Source organism: Halichoerus grypus, chromosome 2, assembly GCF_964656455.1.
Source record: "Halichoerus grypus chromosome 2, mHalGry1.hap1.1, whole genome shotgun sequence".
NCBI lineage: Eukaryota > Metazoa > Chordata > Mammalia > Carnivora > Phocidae > Halichoerus > Halichoerus grypus.
Genome location: NC_135713.1, coordinates 55,559,471 through 55,580,913, shown reverse-complemented (window position 1 = coordinate 55,580,913; position 21,443 = coordinate 55,559,471). Strand labels below are relative to the sequence as shown.

Here is a 21,443-nt window from a genome sequence, read left to right as displayed (position 1 = left end):
AGGATATTCTTTTTCTCTGCAGATTTCAGAAAGAGTATGGCCCTGGTGACATCCTGATTTTAAATTTCTAGCCTCCAGAACTGTGAGACAACATATTTCTGTTATTTTAAGCCACAAGTTTGTGGTACATTTTTGAAGCAGCCCCTTGGGGGGGGGAAAGAAAAAAAAATATATATATATTCTAGAAAAGTACAATCCAATAGGTAGACTTATTTTAGGAATGAAATCTTCACGTGTGATATTTAGTGGATTCCTACAGAAAGAAGATGAATTTGCAGTGATTTGGAAGAAGAAAGACACTCTGATAGCACAATTACCTAACAGACACAACAAGATATATTCTGTTCTAGTGAAGGCTAGAATTATGGGTGTGTGACCTGTTCTTGGAAGGGCCACGTGCTTGGTCTAATGCTCTGCTCTCAGTGTTGTGAAATTCTTCATAGTTTTTAAACAAGGTCTCCACATTTTCATTTCGCTCTGGGCCGTCAAATTAGGTAGCTAGTCCAGGCTTGAGTAATAAAACAGTATCGGTATTATACAGGGATTATTGAGTACACTAATAAAACAGTGTATGGAGCCTAAAATATGACAGAGACAGTATTTCAAATCAGCGGGGAAAGAATGGACATTTCCATAAATGTTGCTGAGACAGTTGCTTATCCACATGGAAAAACAGAAATAATTTGGAACCCAAATTCATACTATAGTAAAAAAAATCAATTCCAAGGACATTAAAAGACCTAAATGTGAAGGCAGAAATATGTACTACTGAGAAGACAATATTTGAGAACATTCCAGTGTTTTCGGGTGTAGGAGACTTCTTGAATGAGTTGTAAAAAAAACAGAAACCATAAAAAAAAATTGATAAATTCATCTACATTAAAATTAAGTACTTCTGCTTTTTTGCAACGGGTTTGCTGCCAGAACACAGGTGTCGTGAAAACCACCGCTCAACCTAAACCAAAATGGGAAAGGAAAAGACTCACATCAACATCGTCGTCATTGGACACGTAGATTCAGGCAAGTCTACCACTACTGGTCATCTGATCTACAAATGTGGTGGGATCGACAAAAGACCTATCGAAAAATTTGAGAAGGAGGCTGATGAGATGGGAAAGGGCTCCTTCAAGTATCCCTGGGTCTTGGATAAACTGAAAGCTGAACGTGAATGTGGTATCACCACTGATATCTCCCTGTGGAAATTCGAGACCAGCAAGTATTATGTGACCATCATTGATGCCCCAGGACACAGAGACTTTATCAAAAACATGATTACAGGCACATCTCAGGCTGACTGTGCTGTCCTGATTGTTGCTGCTGGTGTTGGTGAATTTGAAGCCAGTATCTCCAAGAATGGGCAGACCCGTGAGCATGCCCTTCTGGCTTTCACACTGGGTGTAAAACAACTAATTGCTGGTGTTAACAAGATGGATTCCACTGAGCCACCCTACAGCCAGAAGAGATACAAGGAAATCATTAAGGAAGTCAGCACCTACATTAAGAAAATTGGCTACAACCCCAACACAGTAGCATTTGTGCCAATTTCTGGTTGGAATGGTGACAACATGCCTTGGTTCAAGGGATGGAAAGTCACCCGTAAAGATGGGAATGCCAGTGGAAGCACACTGCTTGAAGCTCTGGATTGCATTCTGCCACCAACTCGTCCAACTGACAAGCCCTTGCATCTGCCTCTCCAGGACATCTACAAAATTGGTGGTATTGGTACTGTCCCTGTGGGCCTAGTGGAGACTGGTGTTCTTAAACTTGGCATGGGGTCACCCTTGCTCCAATGTTACAACTGAAGTAGTCTGTTGAAATGCACCATGAAGCTTTGAGTGAGGCTCTTCCTGGGGACAATGTGGGCTTCAATGTCAAGAACATATCTGTCAAAGATGCTCATCGTGGCAATGTGGCTGGTGACAGCAAAAATGACCTACCAATGGAAGCAGCTGGCTTCACGGCTCAGGTGATTATCCTGAACCATCCAGGCCAAATCAGTGCTGGATATGCACCTGTGCTGGATTGTCACACAGCTCACATTGCTTGCAAGTTTGCTGAGCTGAAGGAGTAGATCGTCGTTCTGGAAAAAAGCTGGAAGATGGTCCCAAGTTCTTGAAATCTGGTGATGCTGCCATTGTTGATATGGTTCCTGGCAAGACTATGTGTTTTGAGAGCTTCTCTGACTCCTCCTTTGGGTTGTTTTGCTGTTCGTGACATGAGACAGACGGTTGCTGTGGGTATCATCAAAGCAGTGAACAAGAAGGCAGCTGGAGCTGGGAAGGTCACCAAGTCTGCCCAGAAAGTTCAGAAGGCTAAATGAATATTATACCCAATACCTGCCACCCCAGTTTTAATCAGTGGTGGAAGAATGGTCTCAGAACTGTGTCAATTGGCCATTTAAGTTTAATAGTAAAAGACTGGTTAATGATAACAATGCATCGTAAAACTTTTACTTCAGAAGGAAAGGAGAATGTTTTGTGGACCATTTGTTTTTGTGTGTGTGTGTGTGTGTGGCAGTTTTAAGTTATTAGTTTTTAAAATCAGTACTTTTTAATGGAAACAACTTGACCAAAAATCTGTCACAGAATTTTGAGACCCATTAAAACAAAAGTTTAATGAGAAAAAAAAAAAAAATTAAGTACTTCTTCTCCATGTACTCTTTCTCCTTTGCAGGGATCTGAAATTTTAAATAGTACTTGTGAATGTCAGGGGCTTGGCCTTGGATTTCACCGAAAAGGCAGGGCTCATGTCCAGAGCTGAGATTTCTGACTTGTTTTCCCTCCTTATTGCCTTCCCTTCTTTTGTGGAACTTTTGGTTTGCATGCATAAAAGGAGTGAGGACCAGTGGAAGAGAATGGTCAGTGCATTAGGATTCACCTTTGGGCTGACTAATCCATAAGTTTGACTACATACAGGGGAAATTGATCTAATAAGTAAATAGACTAAGGGCATTGGAAGCCAAATTTCTCACCGTTGGAGAAGGGAGTTAGGAACATGGAAAAGGAAAGACTAGATGAAACTCTGTGGTGTTCGATTAGCATCAGAAAATATCAGTATAAACTCAAGATTTTTAACTTGTCTACCTACATATATAGGGGTGTGTATGTGTGCGTGCACATACACATATAGACCTATATTTCCTATCTGTGTTTAATAAAAGAATCTAGAAGCAATGATACCTCAGTAGCAATGAACCTACTGAATACCTAGATCTTAGTTTCTAAACAGCATTCTTCTCTAAAAGAACTTAGACTCCATAAAGAATGGCTGATTTGACAGGGAAAATGTAAGATGAGCCTATAACAACTAGTTGAGCCAGAACATAAGGAAATGCTCAAAGAATGACAAGGACATGTCAAAGGTCACAGAAGCCAGGTAGAAAGGGCTTCCATCAGCCACATCTTAGATAATTTTACCATGAAAATAAATAGCGGTAGTAAGGGATTGTAAACCCTTGAGTAAAATAGGAATACACAAGTATATACTGATATAAGTAAACAAATACAAATTAATTGATTAATTAAATGGAAAGGAGGGAAAAACTCTACCTTGCAGTAGCATGCTAACTGGTAAATCTAGACAGAATTAGAAAATCACTATTTGGCAAGCACCAGCGTCATAAGTAAGTCAGGAAAAGAATCATTAATGGATCCTAAATCTGGTAGGTGAATGAGGAGCAGGATTAGTATATAATTTCGAAGAATGTCCTCATAATATACTCCTAAGTGACTTGTCAATTTAGGTACAATATCCAAATTAATTAATTTTAGAGGGTAGGTTTCTGCCATTCAACATCCTAACCAAAAGATAAAAGTTAACATCACCAGTACTGGGACAAATCAATGTGGTGTGCCTCCCGATATGATGCATTGAGACTAGCACAATATGACTTCTGTGGAATTCAAAGCAAAAAGCATGAATGACAAAAAAATATCACATTCCAAATTAAGGGACAGTCTACAGAGTAACTTGCCTGTACTCCTTAGAAATGTCAAGGTATGAAGAGAAACAGTGACAGAGGAACTATTCTAGATTGTAGAAGACTAAAGAGACATGAGAACCAAACGTGCTCCTGGACTGGATCCTGGGTCTATAAGGAACACTTAATTATATCAAAACTTGAATGGTATCTCTGGACTAAAGGTGATATTAGATCATTGTTAACTTCTTGATCTTGATGGATGTACTATGATTACTCTTTTACATAAGAAATACACACTGAAGTATTAAGAGGTAATGGGGCATCATGTCCCAACTTACTATCAAATGGTTTAGAAAAATTAATTCTAAGTGAAGAGTATATTAGATCTCTATATATAGTCGTGCAACTTTAAGTGTAAATCTAAACTTACTTCGAAATAATTGAAAAACATTAAGTTCTCTTATAAGACAAAACTGCAGCATTTTCACATTAATTTCACATTAATTAATTAACTGCATTAATATCACATAATTTTTTAAATGGCCTACAACATTTGAAAAGATGTTCAACCTCATTAATAATTAGGGAAATGCAAATTAAAACAACAATGGGACATCACTCATCCACATTAAGACTGATAAAAATTTAAAAGTGAGATAATATGGAGCACTGGTTAAGATGTGAACAACAGAATTCTGATCTTTTTGGTGGAAGTGAAATTTGATGCAACTACTCTGACTACAGCTTGACATCACTAGTAAAATACTAAGTTAAATACAGACTATATTGGTAGATTATATTACCGTCACCAAATGTACTGTCATATTTGTCTGTAGTGCCCTTCCCCGCATTTTACATTCCACCTTGTTGAATTCAGATTTGGCCATGTAACTTACTTTAGCATATAAAATATGAATGGAAGCGTTGTATATGATGTCTAAAAGTAGAAGCTTTTACTTGCAAGTTGTTGTATGCTCCATTCTTTTCCCTCTTGTACAATCATGGCAATATTATCATTTGGGGCTTCTTTTTCAGACTGGTCCTGGACTGAAGAAGATAGGGAGCATCTAGATCCCCAGTCCACAAATAATGCACATGTAATAGGACAGAGCCATAAACCCACAATACATAGCCACTGAGATCTGGTGTTGTTGTTACTTAATTACATATCCAGCATATTCTGACTTAAACTTACATATACTCTACAACCCTACAATGCTATTAACAAACATGTATACTAACAAAACTTGCAAATGTATGCCAGGATATATTTTTCAACATATTGATGGCTGCACTGTTTGTAAAAGGATAAAGGAAGGAAGGAAGGAAGGAAGGAAGGAAGGAAGGAAGGAAAGGAGGGAAGGGAAGGGAAGAAGGAAGGAAGGAAGGAAGAAACAACTTGAATCTTCATCAAGAGTGCAATGAGTAAGTTGTGGTACAGTCACACAATGGGATAAATGATCTACAGCTACACACCTCAACAATGACAATCTCAAAAATAACACATCGAGAGAAAGAATTAAGACAGAAGAGAATATACTGTATGGTTTCATAATTTTTAAAAAGGTAAAACTAAATAATATATTGTTTATTAAAGCATACATGGGGTAAAAATTATAAATAAAAGCAAAGAATGAACACAAAACTCAGGATAGCAGTTACTATGAGAAGAAAAAAGAGGTGAATTTAAGAAACATAAAACAACTCTCAGGGGCGCCTGGGTGGCTCAGTCGGTTAAGCGACTGCCTTCGGCTCAGGTCATGATCCCAGGGTCCTGGGATGGAGCCCCGCATCGGGCTCCCTGCTCAGCAGGGAGCCTGCTTCTCCCTCTCCCTGCCGCTCTGCCTACTTGTGCTCTCTCTCTCTGTGTCAAATAAATAAAATCTTTAAAAAAAAAAACAAAAACAACTCTCAGTTATGATAATGTCCTATTTCCTAGCCTTGTGTAGGTACATAGTGATAATTTTATTTTGTTCTTTAAATAATATACATATACATTGTACAATTCATGCATAATATATCTCACAATAAAAAAGGGGGGTAAATCTTGCTGGGTGAACAGAGTGCAAATTTTCCAAGATATCTAAACACCAATATTTTCCTTCATCTTATTTCTAAGTATTAATTGTCAATGCAATTAATTTAAGTTTTGTCAATATAGACAGAGCGTCACTTGAAGGAGAATTTTCCTCAGCATTTTCACTTAGTAGCAAAAATTTCAAGCAATCCGCATAATTCCTGGTGATTTCTTTAATTCCAGGGAAGGTGTATACATGTGTGTGTGTGTCTGTGTGTGTGTAAATAATTTTTTTATTTAAGGTTTAAATCTAAAAGTAAATAGAGATATTTTTATTGTTTTAAATAGCAGAACCAACCTAAAAGGAAGGGTAGCACCACACGTATTACATAGTGTCATGGTATTCATTGACCAGAGCCAGCTCATAATGTAGTGAAGATGGGCACAGATGGACACCACTTCAGAAGCCTGTCAGAGAAATCACATATGACTCACATAGTCTTTTACCTAAAATCCACTGGGCACTTGCTGTAGCAAATGTAGAAATAATACAAGTGGAAAAAAAAAACAGTATAAAGACTTCACAAAATGTGGATAGCTTTTGTTTGAGGGACCTTCTCAGACTAAGTGGAGTAATATTTTCTCATCCCACCATGCCTGATTATTTAAAAAAAAAAATCACAAACAAAAACATAAGGCAGATGATTGAAAGATAAGTCGATGAGACTGACCAAAAGAAAATGAATTTATTTTCTATCTCAGAGGTCATGACCAAATCCTATTGCCTAGGAGAAATCCAGAAAGGAGACCCTTCAGAGGATTTTTTAAGTGAGAGTCACATCAGATTCTTCAAAAGCCTCAGAGATTAATGCAATTGTAAGAAGTATTACACCAGATGATCAAATAGGAGAAACATAGCACAAAGGGAGAGCATACAAATGACCCAGTTACCAAACAACCAGAAAAGGGCTAGTAATATTTGCTGAGAATGAATGTCTCAGGATCTGTGGTCAAGTACATGCTCAAAATGAGAGCTGGTCAGGTCAGTATCTTGGATGGTGGCTTGATTACCCTGTAATTCGGATAATAAATAGCAATTCTGACTTGGAAAGGAAATGCTGCCAAGAATTTAAAGGGCTGGAAAATGGTCCCAGATTGATCAGCTGATTCATCCATCTGCCTGCCCATCCATCCATCCATCCACCAACCAGTAATTCATTCATTAAATTATTCATTTATCAAACATTATCTGAACATAAATAGGCTAAGCCTTATGTTGAACTCTGGTAATTCAAAAAATTGTCAGTGAACAATTGCCTTCAAAGAGTTCATAGTCCAGTGCAGAATTTTTCAAACTCAGTACTATTGACAGTACAAGATTAATAATTCTTAGTTGTGAGAAGCTGTCTTGTGTATTGTAGGGATGTTCACCCCAGGCTCTACTCACTAGATTACAGAAGCACCTCTTCCTCCTCCCCAGTTGTAACAGCCAAAAATGTCCCCAGACATTGTTAAATGTCCCTGGGGGGAGAAACAATGCTGGTTAACAATCACCGGTTTAGCAGAGGAGGCAAATGTGTTCACAAATATTTGAAATACAGTCTAAAAATTCTGAAAATTAAGAAATATTAAACAAATGATGACAACACAATGGAGAGACACAAAGTGACAGAGAGGGAGCCAGGGAACAAAGTGGAAAGAGAAAGGGGAGGGGGGGGGCAAAGTGGGGGGAGGGGAGACAGAGAGAGAGAGGGAGAGCGAGCGACAACTCAAGCTCCTGAACATTTCTACCTCCAGGAATTTAATAAGGATACAGAGAGGGCACCCCCGTGCTGGGGCTTAGAGAAAGAACAGACTTTATCGTTTTCAGAAGACATAGCTCTGCAAATATGTGAAAATGCAAAAGAATGCATTATCTGCTCCAGGTTAACCCACTCCTAGTTTCTTTAACCTCTGATTATAAGAAGCCTAATGCATTTGAGTATTTTCCAGCAGGTAGTAATGTGTCATTGAAATATTTTCAGCTAGAAAGTGATACCCATTCACTCATTCATTAAGCCAACAGCAGTTACCAAGCACTGTTTCAGATATGGTGCTAGGTTTCTGAGGACATGAGATGAAAAAGATACAATGCTTGCACTTGAGAATATGAAAAGTCTAATGGAAAACAATTTAGCCAAAAAATAATTTCCAATTCTTTACAAACTAGCTTTCTTGCTAAATATCAGACAATTTTAGAAAGTTACTGCCTAACCCTTTCACTAACCTGCCAGCTAGCTGACTTTGGAGCTCACAGTCTATAAATGAGGAAGATATATGAACAAATAGTTATGAAATTCAGTGTTAAGCACTTTGGTGGTGGTATATAAAAACTGTCAAGGACTCCGAGAAAAACGTGATCATCTTTGCGAATCTGGAAGGCTTTTCTGAAGTCATAACATTTAAACTGTCCTTAAAGGACAAGTAGAAGTTCATTATTTGGAGAAAGGGGTAACCAGTAGATGGAACGGCAAAATAAAAAGAAACAAAAAGCGTTAGAATGTCCAGGAAACAGTAAGAATTTGCTATTGACCTATGACAAGAGTGATAGGGTTATTATTATAATGACTTGTTTTCTAATACTGTTAATAGCTAGAGGCAGGTAGTTCAGTTCAACAGACATTAACAGATAAGCAACAACATTGGTGAAGTGCAAACACCTCCCTCCTAACACACAAGCATGTACACACACCCATGAACAAAGAAATGTTACTAAGAATAACACTTCCCTCAAATATTCTGGATGACCAAGATAACCTTGTCAGGTCTTTCTACATAAACTAGAGACCTCAATATTTAGTCAGCGCCCCTAGTGCCTCTAGAAACACCAATTTTGGCTCCTATTTTGAAAGTTCCTTTGTCTACTCGGACTGGCAAAAAACAGGCTGATAGATAGAACTTAATTAACTGAATTAATCCAGTTCTCTTCTACTACGTTTGAATCTGGACTGCAGAACACGCATCACAAAAACAATAGTACCAAGATCAAAGACGGTGCATGGCTCACTCTAGCAGGGCAAACATCATGGGCTGGGATATCTGTGAAGACTTGCTGATACTCCCCACGCAAAGGGCTTCAAGAAAATGAACGGCATTGGTATGTTCACCCAGCACCCTATGTGACTCATTCATCTCTACCACAGTTGCCTGCTTCTTCTTTCACTGTCACCAGAACAATCAGATCCCACAACTTATATACAGAAGGGACTAATTAACAGGCATTCGGCATACCACAGTGCATGTCACGGGAGCAAAGAAAGACTCCCAGAGCTGTTGTGCACATTCACAATTAGAAGGCCGACTGGCTAAGCAGTGCTGCTGGCCTCACCGCTCACCTTCACACTCCTTTCCACCCAAGCACTGCTGGATGCTCTCAGCTCCCAGAGGTTTTCAGAGCCAATATCTTTGGAATCCCACAAGTATTTGCCTGTTAAGAAAACTGATGGACAAGAAAGCAACCAGAGCTGGTCTTTTAAAATGCATAACTCTGAGTAGACTGAGTGAGGGAAAAAAGAGAGGAGCTGCTGCTAAAGGCCAAGGATTCAAGGTCAGAGTCATCCTTGACTATGCTGACTTTATTAAAGAAAAGAACACAATCTGTGATGTGAAGAAACATCCATGAGGTATGGATTGGACTACCCCTTGTTCACCAGCCTAAGAATTGCAGGAGGAGCACAGTCTTATGTTTATTCATCACTGGCAGATGCTAATACATTTCTGGATCGACATTTGGCAGAAATATGAATAAACACAGAGAATTCACAATCAGATATCAGAGCTAGAAAGCTGAATACTACTGATGGATTGATTATGTTTTCGAGCTATTTAGATAATTGGACATACTAAGTACAGAGCTTTCTGCAACGATAATGGACCTGTCCCGTTGTGGTCTATTTAACAAACACTTGGACTATTTTTTTAAAGCTTGTTTACATTCCTGTACATCCTGGCTTTATTGATATTCTGTTCTTTGAATTACAGTGTCACCCTAGCAACGCTCCAGAGAAAGTTGAGGAGGGCATTCTCGTTGTTAACCCACGTTTTCAAAGCGAAAGAAAGCAAACCCCTTCCAGGCTGAATCAAGAGCTGGTCTTTCTTATCATATTACCCCTAAATATGCACCCACATTTGTTTGTTGGTCAAAGATGAGAGTAGCAGGGAGAGGGATGTCTGTATCTCCAGTTTTTAAACACAAGTATCTTCCTGTGTAAATATTTTACTGCAGATCACTGCCTGACAGGCTCTTCTCCAGGTCTTTCCAGGCCTGCCATCCTGCCATCCAGGTCTCAGCTCAAATGTCCCCTCTCAGAAAGTTAGCAATCTACCTCAAGTAGATTCCCAGGGAATAGGCCTTATTTTGTTCTCTTCATAACACTTACTACCTGAATTATTATATCTTATTGTTCCCACATTACTATATAAACTCCTTAACAGCAGAGACTATGGGCTATCTTCCACAACATTGTGTCCCCACAGTCTAATACTGTCCCTGGGAAGTAGTTGGTATGTAATAATTATGTGTACATTTCATGCACTTTTAGGACTGTAGACTCTGAAACAGAACCAATCCCTGCTCCAGAACATGCATGGCCAAGTTGTGTCTATGGGCAAAATTTAGTGGGTGATTTTCATCCTCTTTGCTACCTGGCATCTGGTTCTTTAAGCAGCAGGATTGTACTGGGCCACATTATTTGGACAGTCCATTTCTTTACAGAAATGTATGCCTGGCTCTGAGTAGATTTTTATGGTCCCCATTAAAAAATTCTATAGCTCTTCTAAGTTTCTAAGATCTCCCTGTTGACCACTTCAGTACATCTTGCCTGAGAAAGAAGTATTAGCATTGGCAACTAAAATTCTTATAGTGCAAAGTAACCCACAGATGATGTTTTTTATTCTCACTTCTAACATTCCCATAGATTCACTGTGTCAGTTCTTAACTAAGTATAACATTCTCCTTGAAATATATCTCAGGTGAAACATTTGTTGCCCTGAAATGGTATCCACGTACCCCATGAATTGTGGAGATACTTACATGGGTTTTATATAAAGAATAGTTAAAATTCTGGATTGGGGAAATATAAATAGTATTATTTACTTCAAAGTTATAGAGCTTGATATTCCCAATTTTTACAGAAGTGAAGGATCCTTTTAATTATCAGATAGTCCCAGGCAATTCTGTCTCCTGGGTATAAGCATAATAGTTAAATTCAAATTCCACATGATTTCCCTATAATTCATAAACTGCTTTATGGACTTGATAATAACTTACAGTTTATATTTTTGAAATTGTTAACAGTGAAAATGGTTAGATTATTCAGTCTTGATTTCTTGATTTATTTATAACACTTCTTTGGTCTTTCATCTCATGAAACTTTTAGGTAGCTCTTTTTCCAAGTAGCAGCACCATCAGCAACTTCCTTAAACAGCAAGAATGGAGGGGGTGACCTCTCTGAATCAGTTCCATTTTGAATCTTTGCTCCTTAGGTGTTTTTTGGAATTCAGTTTATTTTTCAAATGCACATACAAAAATAAAGAAGTGAAGGCAGGAAGCTATAAATGCTGTTTGAAGTAATATGACAGATTCCCTGAACATTGATTTGTTTTGTTTTACATAATTTATAAAAATTGTTAGGGGTTCTGGAGTTGTGGGGTGGCACTCTCTTAATCCCTGTGCTCCTTAGAACTCAGACTGAATGCCACAATTCGGGTCAATCTTTGTTATGGTGTTAAGAGGTGAGTTTCAGAATTTTGATTTTTTGTTCTTTTATTCTCAGTAGAAGAAAAAAAAAAGACAAATTCCTACTGGTTATTAAAGACAAAAACAAAAACCTTAGAGGCTGACCCTGTGGAAGATATGGAACTTGTAAGTTGCCCTGCTAATGAGAAATGTTAGACCAGCTCCTCTTCAGTGCTGGCTCTCTGCTTTGAATACGGGAATGGAATAAAAGGAAGTTGACTCCAAGTTGGAGGAGGGGGTAGGTGGGAGCCACAAGGAGTGTGGGAGTTTGAAAAAAATGCATGCAGAGAGAATAGGCTGCTTTTACTTGGATTGTGTATTTGTTTGAAGTGGTTTGTTATAGGCTTCTTTGGGGTCTGACGTGATGGACTCTAACGGGAAGAAGTCTGAGCTAAAATGTAGATCACAGGCACAGTGCAAACCTCAATTTCTTTATGTATAAAATGAGGATAATAAATATATTCATCTCCTAATATTGATGTGAGGATGAAATGACTTAATATATGCAAAGTCCTCGGTGCCTGGCACAGTTAAGAACTATTACCTATTATAATCACTGTATTATGAAAACCCATCTGCAACCCACAGACTAACATTTAGGATTAGTTCTGCTCATATGCTGTTAGGTTACCCCTCCTTTAAGATAAAATTTCTTTATTTTTTGTGTTGCATATGGATAAAATACCCCATATTAAATGAAAATGGAATCCCTCACAGAATTTACACATTCAATAATCGTGCCATTTTCCTTGAAAAGATGTTGTACCCAAAGAAACAACAATAACAAAAACCAGAAGCCAATACCAGACTCTCAAATGACAATATCTGAGTTGAACTTTGAGGAATCATCCTGACTTATTTTATTCAATCACCTTAGTTTTTTCTCTTTCCCCTAAACATCTGAACTTTACATTGGGTTTAAATATGAATCAATAGAAGATGAATGAAATATTAGTTTCATCTTTTCACCAAACTTTCTCATTTAACAGTATTTTCAAAGAATCATTTTTAAAATTACATTTTTAAGGCAATTTTCCCACTTGTATTATGTTTTTGAAGTTCATTGTTCTTGGGAGGTGAAAGATTCCAAATGCTATAAAGCAAAATGTCACACTACAAGTTGTAGGCAAGGGTAATAAACTTGACTTTTCCTTGTAGTGCATTTCAATTAGGTACCTCGCTACCTGGGGCATAAGGGTTACGGCATTTCCTTTTGCCAGTGAATCCTACAACTGTTGAATCATGTGCATATGAGTATCAATTAATGACAAATAAACAAATACAAAAGTGTGGTCTTCAAGAAAGCAGATTATATGGATGAATAACTTTTTAACTTAGATTCCAGCAGTCTTATGAAAAGTCCAACATATTTAATTTTCCTCATGTAATTTGCCTCCATCCTCATTGTGTAAATTAAATCTGCTTTATTCTGCTATTAATACATGTGAGAACCTATTGGGAAGTACTTGTGTTAGCAAAGTTATGGACTGTCACAAAACATTTTGATGTAAATTAGTGGTGGTTTATTAGTAATATTTACTTATTTAGTGACAATTTTGCTTTCAGACCAAAATATATCTAATTGCCAAAGGGCAGAATAATCCATTAGTATGAAATCAGGTCACAAGAAAGAATTGACAGAACCTGCAAGACTTCCCAGTGGAATTGATAACTGAATGATACTCTGGACAAAGAATGTGAATTCCCTAACTGATAAAAATAAACTGTATAGAAACGAACTTGTAAAGCACAAAAGTCAACGAGCAAAGCAGCTTTAGTTGAAAATGAAAAAAAAAAATGAAAAGATCATTTTATGATTTGCATGAGGGATTAATAATAAAAAATCTCTTTCCAAAAGATGAGGCATCTGATGTAATTTTGTATCTCAGGATTATAAGATAAAATACACCATGAAAATTCATCTAAAAATTTGCTTACATAAGGTGATTCGCAATCATGTAATCCTTTCCAACCCATATAATTGCAACACTGGAAATATTAAGCTTACAAAGTCTCAGATATTAAAATTGTGCAAGATTCAGGGGCCCACTATATATCTAATAAATTATAGCAGAAAAATCCTGAAATTACAAAAACTTTGGAAAATGTACATTGTTGTGTGCAAATGAAATATCAACTCATTTCTCTGACCTAGCCAAATGACAAAAATCATATGCTCCACATACACAGAGAGGCCAAAATTCTCCATGACTTGCTCTTGCCTTTAAATGTATAAACATAATATGTTTATCAGAGTCTCCAAACCTCTATCCTCAGGTCAGAGAAGTTGACTCATGATAATTTAGTTGAGTTAGATTTACATAGCACTTTCTCAGTTTGTAAAACATGTTTAATTTTCAGTACAATTTGATTTCATACTTCAAACAACCTTATGAAAGAGCTGTCATTGGCATTAGCAGCACCATTTAAATGACAGAGAGAAATGAAGTTGGTTGATACACAGTGACTTGTCCAAGGCCATGAAACTAGGAAGAGTCAGAATTTCTCGTGTCAGGTTTTCATGTGCTTTTACTGTGCTAGAAACATAAATACAGACATAGATGCACAGGTACTTCAATAAGATGTATGAAATTCTGACTTAAGCTGCTTCTTCCTTTTTCTGAGCTTCCATTTGGAATGTTGTTGCACTGATATACATGGGCATTTTAAAATGCTTGATTTTTATACTAAATTAATTTCTTTTTTTGTAAAACTTTCAATGAATATTGTATGAACCTGAGGCGAAGATACAGAATCAGTTTTAAGATTATTTTGCATAACACATTTGCACAATGTAAGTAATACTACCCAGAAGGGAAAAGAGCATTTGATAACATGGTGCGCTACCTTTCCGGATTTCAGCTTTGGCCTGATCTTGGTGTCGTGTACAACCGGCAAGGTCTTCTTCTAAAATTTAAATGTCTCACACACATTAGCTGAGGGAATGATGAATTCCATTTTGAAAAAAAAGTACAGTGGGTTTCAAATGTCACTTCTGAACCATTCCTTAATTGCTTATCTAAGAAAAGATTCAATTGGAAAAAAAAAAGATAAATTTAAAATTGAATAGCTGGACAATACTTCGATATGTAGGTGATACTGAGTATCTTTTAAAAATCTTTTTTAAAAATATAAATGTGTCTAATTGTATTAACCATGAACTTTTATGAAAAAAGAAGAAAAAAAGCTTATCAATTTTTGGCATCAAGAGAAAAATTTCTGCCTTGGGGCAGATTCTGCCTTTCTTAGGCAAAATAGAAGGGCTGGAGGCAGTATGTAGGAGGTAGGCTTTCCTTTCAGAGCCAGTCCATCACTCACTCGTCTTTTCCTCTGCCTCAAGAACTAATACTCTTTACTTGGATGCCTCTATTGTCATTACTAACAGGAGAGGTAAGCAGTTGAATACTGTGTGACTAGCTTAGGCTCTCACAGCACCCCTACTTTTCCTTCACAGAACTTACTTAACACAATTTCCATGATATAATTAATTGTTAATCCATCTGTTTCCAGATGGGATACATGTCTCACTACTGTAGCTTGAATAAAGAAGGCACTCAAATATCTATCTGTTAAGTGAATGTTGTGAATCATCATAATAGACACTTACACAACATCTGCTTTCTCCTGTTTGTTTTTTTATTGAAATTTCTGTTTAACTTTTAACTCTCTTCTCCCTATCACCATCACCACCACTGAGTGCATTCTCCATATCTCACTCATCTTTTACCCCGGCCCATGACAAATGCTTATAAATATGACAAGAATGACCATTCTTCACATTGCATAGATGGACTCTAAATGTTCTTTATGGGTCCTTAAAAGTGTGTTTTAAAATTCCAAACTACCCTCCTCAAGAGTAGAGTTGATATTTTTTAATCCTGGATGTGTAAATACTGGTATGAATTTAGCACTTGCTCCCTCAGTACAGAGCTGGTCTTAAAATATTCTCAAGTATCATCAGCATAGCCAAAAATATTGTTTAAAATCAGTTCACACCCCCTACAACATGGTCTAGAGGGAATCTTAGCTTCTAATTCTCAATTCAGCACATTCTACATCACTGAGTCAAAACTAAGCCTCTAGTAAATTGTGCACAAGGAGACCTAAACATGTGATTATTTCATTTTATGCACTTTCCCAATTACTACCTTCCCCATACAGTCAGGGGTACAGTTCTCTGAAGTGAAAATGGCAATGTCTGTACTTTCCATGATTTAGAAACCTGTGTGACCATAATGCTGGTTTGCATTAACTCTCTGATTCATAAGCAAACTCTCGTTCTTTACCAGCTTGGTGATTCAGCCTCACAGTCAGTGAAATTGTCAAGAGTGAGCATTATCTTTCTGCCTTTACTTAACTCCACCTAGAACTTACTCTGGGAAGAGGGACCTTGAAGCTATTTGCAGCTGGAAAGATACTTGGAACAATATCCATGCCTGGAAGTTCAGAAGTTTGGTCAAACACATGAACATCATTATTTAACATTATTAATAGCCCTAGATATTGGGCTCCTACTGTGTGTCGCTCATATTATGTATGTAACAGCTCTTTTAATTTAATCCTTTAAAACAAGCTTAAGGGAGAACATTATAAAGAGTGGGGAAGTTAGGTACATTTCCAGAGCCCACACAGAGAGAAAATGTCAGTGTCAAGAGAGCAGGGATTAGAACCTATGCCTGAATGACTCCAAAGCTTCTATCTCTTCCTACTTCACACCAGTGCTTCATCCCCAATAGCAGTTATTTCTATAGATACACCTCCCACTACCACATGACTGATTTAATAAGGGTGGGTGACTATCACTGCTACTTAATTCCTATAAGCCAGGACTCTTTAAACTAGGTTTCACTTTGTGAATCCCTAGGCTCAGGGAAAGAATGTTGTCAGGACTGGAAAGAACTATGGATGAGAAGTGCCTGCAGGTGGGAGCTGGGTAGGCTGTACAATACTGATGGTTCATAATAACAACAGTCACTAAAATTTCTTGAGCACTTGCTGTGTATCCAACACCAATATAAATGCTTTCTATACACTATTTCAATTAATTTGTAATGTACATTTATGAGATGTCAATTCCTTCATTCACTTATTCTTTAACTGAACAAATATTTATTAAGTGCTTAGTATGTTCTAGGTACTCCTCTAAGTACCAGGTAAACAGAACTGAACAAGGCAGAGAAGGTCCTTGCACACCTTGCATGTGGGGGAAACAAAATAAACAAGGAGACAAATAAGTGAACCAGGTCATTTAAGATAGTGATATATGCTCTGGGAAAAATTAAACAAGGTGATGTATCAGACAGTAAATGTGAAAGAACTGTTTCAATGGTCTGACAAAGGTGTGGTGGCAGCTGAGCTCAAGTCTGAAAGTTATAGGGAGCCAGCCACAGGAAGAAGAGAAAAGAGGACTTCAGGCACAAAGCCATATGAGGAAAGTAAGTTTCCCATGACAGAAAACAGAAGGAAACCCAGTACAGTTGGAGCTGCATCAGGGAGAGGACAAGGCCAAATCTGTAGCATTACACACCTGGATGGGGATTTAGTTTATTCTGAGTAAATGGGAAATCATTAAATAGTCCTGTATAGTTCAGTAACACCATCTGATTTACCATTTCAAAAGATCATCTGTCTACTCAGCAGCTACCAGTGCTAGAGGGGGCAAGGAGGTCTGCAAATACGAAAACAGGGTAGAGGGCACAGAGGCATGGATTTCCGTGAGATGGTGATAACTTGTTTTCAGGTAGTACCTTGAAAGTAGGTATTATCATTCTCCCACTTTTTAAGAGAGGAAATTGAGACTTTGAGTGATTCAGTGATTTGTGCAATGTTCCACGGCTACAGGTTTGGGGGCTAAGATCACAACCTCGTTAGTCTGACTCCAGAACCCCCATTCTTACATACTATACTGTTTCCCATAGTGGAAAAGGAGAGAGCCATTTCTGCTTCCTGGATTCCCTTTTGTGCGGAGTATCCCGTCAACCCAAAGAAAGCAGGGTGTGGCCACAGTAGAAGTTTTTGCATATACCAGGGGACAGAAGTTAACAGTACTATTAGAGCATTATCTCTGTTTACTGGTTAATAATTCAAACCTAAAACAATTTCAATTGCACAGAAATTGCTTTTCTTATTTATTCCCCTCTCACAGAAGTTTCTCTTAATCAGAGACAAGGGGTAAACCGATCTTTTAGGTTAGCAGACGTATTTGTTCTTTAGATACACCGTCCATTACGACACGTAGAATGCAGGGTACTGTGCATGTACCACAACTATAGAGAAAGTTGAATATAGCTGACTCCGAAAAGTCTTCTGTGTAGAGAGAAAGAAATGAGTTGAGTCTGAAGAAAAGCACATGACCCAACTCTCATCATTCACACTGATGAAGGCTTATAACCTCTCAATTCATATTCTTCATTTCCTGTGCAGTGGTCCTTCAACTTCCCAACCTCTAGGTCTTCTGGGTTACACCCTTTTAAACCTCAGTATCCAGAGCTGGCTGCACGAGCCATTGAACTCTATGGTTCTCATAACCAATCTCTCTTTCATTCTCCGAAGTAAATGATTCTTTTCTGCAAGTACAGTGCTTTCTCTAAGCCTCCAAGAAACAGTTAATGCTGGTGATTAATTCCCCTTTCCTATATACTCACTTCAAAGACATTCGCCCTTAGTGGGTTCCATAGTTTATTATCTCTTCTTTGAAGCCAGCAAAGTTTAGTTTGCTTTAAGATAATAGTTCTCTCTCTTGAATAATAATGAAGAAGCTCAAGTTTGAAACACATTAGGGTAAGTATCATAAAAAGCAATTGAGGCTGCATAATAACCCCAACTTTATTCTGACACATTGTTTGAACCAAGAAGTATTCATTGAGTGCCTACTGTATGCTAATCACTATGAAGTATATTTTTAATTTTTTTAAGACTTTATTTAGAGTTAAGAATTAGGATACATATTTTAATTAGTAATTAAATGCACTGTACAGTAAATGCCAAATGAAGGGTATAAACCATTACTGAAATCATCAAGGGGAACTCCTAATGGAGTTGAGACCAGATTGGGATTGTCAAGGTGGATGGGAATAGGCAGGCACTATGAACTGCAACCTGGATCCAATCTCTCTCTCTTCTGATTAAAAATAAAACTCCCAGTTAGAGACAGTATTTCCCTTAAAGTTAGGTCATGTGACTATACTTTGGTCACTGAGATGTGTATAACTTTCATATAGAGATTTTAAAGGATGATATTTGCCCTCTACCTCCTCTCTCCATCCACAAAGCTGGAATGTGGTCATGGTAAACTGATAAACTCCTTTGACTATGCAGAAAAAAACAACACCTCTAGAAGGTGATGTCACAGTCAAATGGGAGTAACCAGGTCCCTGAATGAATGACCTTACAGAATCACAACTTCCTGAACTATCCACCTACCTCCAGATTGCTATAGGAGAGTTAATGCAATTTCTATATAGTTAGAGCCCCTGCATTTGCACTCCTCTGGTTTATATTAACCCAGGCTGTACCATAACTGATAAAGGGACAAGGATATGAGGCAGACAGCTAATGCTCATTGGTTTGTATTTAGATAAGTAAAGAAGAAGGAGTTAGTAGAGCGAATTCATGTCAGGTTACTCAAGCTAAGTAAGATACAAACCCTATAACCTAAGAAGCTATTCAGTAAGACGAATTCATCAGAGGACCTATGGACTTCTATCTTGGAAGAAGAAAAAGCAAGAGGGAGAATACAGAACAGGAGAAAGTGAAGAAGGAGAAAAGAGAAGGAAGAAGAACAGGAGGAGGAGAAGGTAGTGGTGATAAAGAGTTATTTCGAAGACCTCTGTGTGCCATCTACTATGTTTATAGTCTGAGTTTACAGGGGGGATTACTAGATTCTGGACCAAACACTAGATGATAAGATCATTCTTACCAGTTCTCTAAGGTACTGCTACAATCAGATTCTACAATGCAGCGTGTTCAAATTCTGAGTAAAAAGGATTTCTTGCAAACAGAAGCATTTCATTCCTGTTTGATTTGAGCAGTGAAATAATGGTTAAAGAACTCAGGGGAAATGATAGGAGACAAGCTTGCAAAGCGATTTGGATGTCAGAAAAGGGACTTGGGCCTCTATAAAAAACGAAAAGCTCTGAAATAGTTTCTTGGTATAGGACTGGCAGAATCAGAGCAATTTCTTAGAGTGGTTTATTAATCTAACAAATCTTTATTGAAGTTTTACTACATGGCAAGCATGTTGAGACTAATTTGATTGTGGTTATACAGAATGGATAGAGACTTCTCCAATAAAATCATCCTCATGTCAGAAGAGAGTGAATGAACATTCTGAGTAATTAAAAATTTTGACGCTCTAATAATTAAAAATTAAAATTAAGTGTTTAAGAAGTAGTCATGATTATTTTAACCTAAAATATTATTTTCAATAACCACTGATGTTACAAGATATGTCATGTTTTTATGGTGGCTTCCAGTCCCTACTGGACACATTTTCCCGTACCCTGGGTCACAGTCTCTACAAAGAATAGAGGAAGAGACCACTTTCTCTCTACGTCTCTCAGTCTCACTTTCACATTGTTTATTCTAATGCCTTTGCTGTGGTCTCTACAAGTATCAGTTCATCAGATGTCTTTAACAGCAAAAGGTAGGCCACTGCTCCTGCTGTTCTCCTAGTTAATGCTAGTGATCTGGGTAGGTCATTTGAAGAAAGAGACACTGGGATGGTACAGGTGGTTGAGGTGCTCTCCCAGAATTCAAGTCTACTCAGAACCTCAGAACGGGACCTGATTAGACAATAAGATCTTTGCAAATGTAATTAGTTAAGATGAGATCATAATGGATTAGGGTAGACCCTGAATCCAACAACCGATGTCTAAGAAGACACGGAAGATACACAGAGAGACACACAGACACAAGAGAGGCAGAGACACAAAGATGTGAAGATGGAAGCAGAAACTGGAGTGATGCATCCACAAAGCAAGGGATGCCAAGGAATGCTGGGAGGCACCAAAAGAAACAAAAAGGCAAGGAAGAACTGTTTCCTAGAAGCCCTCAGAAGGTATATAGCTCTGCTGATGCTGATTTCAAACTTCTAGTCTCCAGAACTGTGAAATACACCTCTGCCATTTTAAGCAACCCAGTTGTGATAATGTATTACATTTGTTACTGCAACCTCAGGAAACAATACAAAGGGGTAGAAAGGATTGGCCTGGATACTCCCAAGAAAAATGAGTCCTTAGCTAAAGATGCTTCAGGTATGATGTACGGGGGTTTGGACACTGTAGCAGAAATGGAAATAAAGGGGCTAAATTCAGGCAGAATCAATGCATTTTTAATTTAAAAAAAAATAAAAGATTGCTAACTTATTAGATACTGGGAGAAGGAAAAAGTAAAACATAATGAATGGGGACTGGGATGGAGAACTCTGAGCTGAGAATTAAAAAGTCCCTCTAAAGATGTGGACCTCCTTTGAGAGAGAAGGGATGGAGTACACTGAGTAACAGAGATGGGCTCATTCTGAGATGCGAGGTTCAATATTTTTTAAGGCACCCTAGTATATTAAAATTCAAAAATAAAAAATCGTTATTTTTAAAATAGTATTTGCTTTTTAATATTTTATTTAACAGACTATGTATTTGTACCACTTCATTTGAAGACAACATCATACTTCTATTTTTTTTTTTTTAAAGATTTTATTTATTTATTTGAGACAGAGAGAATGAGAGAGA

The 21,443-nt window shown here is 37.6% G+C and overlaps 1 pseudogene; it reads left to right on the top strand.

The window, feature by feature from the left end:
* The first annotated feature begins 914 nt into the window (after positions 1-914).
* Positions 915-2,335, top strand: LOC118548948 (elongation factor 1-alpha 1 pseudogene; annotated as a pseudogene).
* The last annotated feature ends 19,108 nt before the right edge of the window (positions 2,336-21,443 follow it).